The sequence below is a fragment of the Aethalodelphis obliquidens genome, unplaced genomic scaffold, assembly GCF_003676395.1.
Source record: "Aethalodelphis obliquidens isolate GAN/ISIS:26980383/991018 unplaced genomic scaffold, ASM367639v1 scaffold57, whole genome shotgun sequence".
Taxonomy (NCBI): Eukaryota; Metazoa; Chordata; class Mammalia; order Artiodactyla; family Delphinidae; genus Aethalodelphis; species Aethalodelphis obliquidens.
Window position 1 is genome coordinate 12,909,628 of NW_020838001.1, and position 5,671 is coordinate 12,915,298.

Genomic DNA, 5,671 nt, shown 5'->3' on the forward strand with positions numbered 1-5,671 from the left:
CATCAAAGCACCACATTTCCTGACCGTAGCAATTGGCCTAGGATGACAGGTGACCCAGCCTGGTCCAATGACTGACCTGCCTCAGAACAGTTGGGAAAATGAACCTCTTTCCGGTAGGGCTGTGAAGCTGGTAGAAGATAAGCCTGGCGATCCCCTTACTACAAATGCATAAAAAATGACTCCAGAATGTCAGGGCTTAAAATCACCATTTTATTATCTCACGGATTCTGTGGGTCCGGAATTCAGACCTAACAGAGCAGGATGGTTTGTCTCTGTATCCCAGCGTCTGATGCAACAAGGGGCATTTTTAAGTTTCATGAAGCCAAACAGAGGAACTGGGCTGAAGAATAATGATGGTAAAAAAAATGATAATGCTTCCTAGCAAATCACAGCTGCCAGTTATGCCAACATCAAGGTCTCCAGCGAGGGTGATTTGGATGTGCTGCTGGGTGGAATAAGCTCCGGGGCACATTGTGGTGGCTGCAGGCTGGATGGCGTGGACCCAGGATGCTCTAGAATCCCAAGGAGGCAGTACTGCAGACACATGCCAGCCAGGCCAGACCTATGGGCCCCTGTGGTTGCCCCAGTGACAACCGGACACGATGCGGTCAGGAGAGAGAACACAGCAGCTTCTCTGGTCCTGGGGATGTGCTTGTGGTCCTGAATTCTACACTACCCTCTTCAAGGGCAAGCCCAAACACAGTGAAGCAGAGATACTGAAGCACTTGCTTTGCCTCCTCTGTACCTTGGTCACGTTGTAGCCTGGAGACCTTTCCTCTGGTTGGCAGGAGGCCAGGAGCTTTCCCATAAACCACAGGTGTGCCCCATCCTACAGCAAGAAGCAACGTCTGAGCTCCTCTCCCAACCAGCTTGATGGACATTTTAAAACCACATTAGTGTTTCTTTTATCCCTCTAAGAAATGACATCTACTCTCCCACCTTCACACACATGCACATGCAAGCACATTTTCCAGAGAACACGTGTCATTTGTCATGTCATTGAGTTGGAGGAATTTTATACAGCTTTTCACAGCCCCATCTTCTACCCACAGCAGAAATCCCTTCCTCAATAACCCTGACATCTTCTCAGTCTCTCTCTCCTTGAGCAACCTGGGAGTGTATCACTTAGCACGTTTGGGGTTGAAAATAATAACTGAAAAGTCAAATTGAATTAAACGTTAAAGGGATGGCATTGGCTTCTTCAGTTGGGTAGCATGGACCTCGGGCAGGTTTGACCAGCCTTCAGTTCTACTTCTTTGTGATGGTCCTGCTCTGTCCTCTGGAGTCTTCATTCTCTCTGGCTTTTCTCATGGTCACAGACGGCTGTCTGCATCCTCGTTCTCTAGAAGGGAAAACATTCCTGTTCCCCAACCATTAATCAAAAGTCCTAGGGCTTCCCTGGTGGCGCAGTGGTTGAGAGTCCGCCTGCCGATGCAGGGGACACGGGTTCTGTGCCCCGGTCCGGGAAGATCCCACATGCTGCGGAGCGGCTGGGCCCGTGAGCCATGGCCGCTGAGCCTGCGCGTCCGGAGCCTGTGCTCCGCAACGGGAGAGGCCACAACAGTGAGAGGCCCGCGCACAGCAAAAAAAAAAAAAAAAAAGTCCTATCTTCGAAAATCAATTAATGTAATCTATCACATCAACAGGAGAAAGAAGAAAAATCAAAAGATCATATCAATAGCTTCAGAAAAAACATTGGACAAAATTTAACATCTATTCATGACAAAAAAAAAAAACTCTCAGTAAACTAGGAATAGAGGGCAGTTTTCTCAATTTGATAAAGAAGAGCTACAAAAACTCTACAGCTAAATCACACTTAATGGTGAGAAATTAGAAGCTTTCTCACTAAGATCAGGAACGACGCAAGGATGCCCCCTCTCACCACTCCTTTTCAACACCTAATGCAATCGAACAAAAAAGGGAAATAAAAATATATAGATTTGGAAGGAAGAAATAAAATTGTCTTTGTTCACAGCTGACATGATTCTCTTTGTAGAACAATCCAAATGCATAGAACAAGTAAAAACAACAAAGAAACAAACCTGGAGCTAATAAGCAATTATAGGAAGGTTGTAGGTTACAAGATTAATAGTATACAGAAGTCAATCACCTTCCTATAATATATCAGCAATGAACGAGTGAAATTTGAAATTAAAAACACAATACTGTTTACATTAGCACTCCCCAAAATGAAATACTTAGGTATAAATCTAACAAAATATGTATGAGATTTTTCTGAGAAAAGCTACAAAACTCTGGTAAAAGAAATCAAAGAGGAACTGAATACATGGAGAGATATTCCATGTTTATGGACAGAAAGACTAAATATTGTCAAGATATCAATTTTTCTCAACTTGACCCATAGATTCAGTGAAATTTCAATCAAAATCCCAGCAAGTTATCTTGTGAATATCACCAAACTGATTCTACAGTTTTTACAGGGAGGCAAAAGGCCCAGGATAGCTATCTCAATATTGAAGGAGAACAAAATTGGACGACTGATACTACTTCAAAACATTATAAAACTACAGTAGTCAAGACGATGCTTCATTGGCAAAAGAGTAGACAAATAGATCAATGGAACAGAATAGGGAGCCCCAAAGTACATCTACGTAAATATAGTCAACTGATCTTGGACAAAGGAGCAAAGGCAATACGATGAAGCAAGAATAGTCTTTGCAACAAATGGTGCTGGAACAACTGGACATCCATCTAGACGCAGACTTTACACCCTTCACAAAAATTAACCCAAAATGGATCTCAGACCTAAATGTAAAATGCAAAACTATAAAACTCCTAGAAGATAACACAGGAGAAAATCTAGATGACCTTGGGTTTGGCAATGCCTTTTTAGATACAACACCAAAGCCATGATCTATGAACAAAAGGGTTGATAAGCTGGACTTTATAAAAGTTAAAAATTTCTGCTCTGTGAAAGCACAGTCAAGAGAATGAAAAGATAAGTCACTGACTGGGAGAAAATTTTGCAAAAGACATATCTGATAAAGGACTGTTATTTAAAATATATAAAGAACTCTTAAATTTCAACAATAAGAAAACAACCCAACTAAAAAATGGGCAACACCTTAACAGACGCCTCATCAAAGAAGATATACAGATGGAAAATAAGCATATGAAAAGATGCCCCACATCATATGTCATCAGGGAAATGCAAGTTAAAAGAACAATGAAGTATCACTACATACCTAGTAGAACGGCCAAAATCCAGAACACAACAACATCAAATGCTGACAGGGATGAGGAGCAATAGGAACTCTCCCTCATTGTTGGTGGGAATGCAAAATAGTGCAGCACTTTGGAAGACAGTTTAGCAGTTTCTCACAAAACTAACCATACTCTTATGATTCAGCAGTTGCACTCTTTTTTTAAAATTTATTTTATTTATTTATTTTTGGCTGTGTTGGGTCTTCGTTGTGGTGCACGGGCCTCTCATTGCAGTGGCTTCTCTTGTTGCGGAGCACAGGTTCTAGACACATGGGCGTCAGTAGTTGTGGCACGCCGGCTCAGTAGTTGTGGCTCACGGGCTCTAGAGCACAGGCTCAGTAGTTGTGGCACACGGGCTTAGTTGCTCCGCAGCATGTGGGACCTTCCCGGACTAGGGCTCAAACTCATGTCCCCTGCATTGGCAGGCGGATTCTTAACCCCTGGGCCACCAGGGAAGTCCCAGCAATTGCACTCTTTGGTAGTTACCCAAAGAAGTTGAAAACATATCCACACAAAAACCTGCACATAGCTGTTTATAGTAGCTTTATTCATAATTGGCAAACCTTGGAAACAACCAAGATGTCCTTTAGTGGGTAGATGGGTAAATAGATTGTGGTACATCCAGACAGTGGCATAATATTCAGTGCTAAAAACGAAATGAGCTCTCAGGCCATGAAAAGACAGGAACGAAGCTTAAATGCATATTACTAAGTGAAAGAAGCCCATATGAAAGGTTGCATACCGGATGATTCCAATTATATGATATTCTGGAAAAGGCAAAACTATGAAGAAAGTAATTGCCGGGGATTGGGTAGAGGGGAGATGAATTAGGTAGAGCACAGAGGATTTCAGGGCAGTGAAAATACTCTGTACGATACTATAATCATGGATACAGGGTATTATACATTTGCCCAGACCTATAGATTTTACACCACCAAGAGTGAACCCTAATGTAAACTATGGACTCTGGGTGACAATGATGTGTCAGTGTAGGCTCATCAGTTGTAACAAGGGTACCAACCTGGTGGGTGAGGTTGTTAATGAAGGAGGCTGTGCGTGTGTGGGGTCAGGATCTCTGTACCTTCTGCTCAGTTTTGCTGTGAACATAAACCTGCTCTAAAAAATAAAGTCTACTTTTTTAAATGTCCAATCTTCATTCTGATTGGACCAACCTGGTCACATGCCCAGTTCTGAACCGGTTCTGTTGGCCGAGAGGAATGCCACACGTTCATTGGCTTGGCCCCGTGTTATCGATCACCCCTGAACCAATCACAGTGATGGGGGGAATGTGCCCCGCTATGGACCTATCTCCAGGTTCTTCAAAGTTTTCAGTGATGGAATATTAATCCTTCTGTCAGCTGGTTTTGTAGCTAACAGAACTCAGGGAGGAAATGGATGCAGAGGCCTGGCCCCCGTATCTACAGGCACACGCATCCCAGGACACACACGCGCGCGCACGCACACACACATCTCAATACACACGCACAAGTGCACACACACACCTGGGTAAGGAGGGTCTGGATGATAATCCTCTACTTCCTGGGACCCCAGCCCCACAATAACCTGTAGTGTCTCCACCGCTTGTTCAGCTGTGGGGTGACAATCTCGTATGTGGATTAGTCCACTTCTGAAAACTTTAAAAGAGGTGGGGTTCCTAAGCTGTTGGACAAACACTGGAAGCTGAGATGGTGTCCAGTGAGAAAGTCATCTTAAAAGAAGATTCACTCTTACAGCAGGGGCGTGGGGGCGGGGAAATGTACCTGGAGGGCTCCGGGCAGATGGGAGGGGATGAGGCCTGATGCTGTGAGCCTGGGCCCACCTACCCGGTGGTCCACCTTCCAAGTATGACCTGAGGGACTTCAACGCTCTTTGTGGGGGCGTCTTCACTCTTGGAGCCTGAAGCAAATACTATGTTCCTCCTCCAATCTGCCCTCCCCCCACCCTTTTTTAGTGGTTTTATGAGTAAATAGAGGCTTGGAATGAGGAATCACCTACCTTTTAAAGTTTGGGGCCTCTGTCCCTAGAGTCACCTTGCCTCTAAATTCAAACTTCCCTCTACAAAGAAAATGACTAAGCTCCGTAACTAAGTGCTTTTCCAGCTCCAGCTCAGCTCACCCTTGCAAAGCCAGCTGCCCGTGAACTTGAGGATGGTGTTAGAGCATGGCCGACGCCCACTGCAGAATGAGACAATGACAAAGGCTTGTCCTAGCTGACTGATCGCCCCGGCACAGAGGTGAGACTGCCGAGGACGAGGAACGACTTTCTCTGTGATGTGGGCATGACATTCATTTCCACTTTCAAAGCACTTTTCTGTGGTTCTGTCGCCTGTGTGAAGTGATTTGCAGCCAGGACTGCAGCTATTAATCCTCTCACTCCCTGCCTGGAGGGTGGTGTGATGTATTTGCACTCCCAGCAGGAGAGGTGACCCCTTGCAAAGAAACCTCAG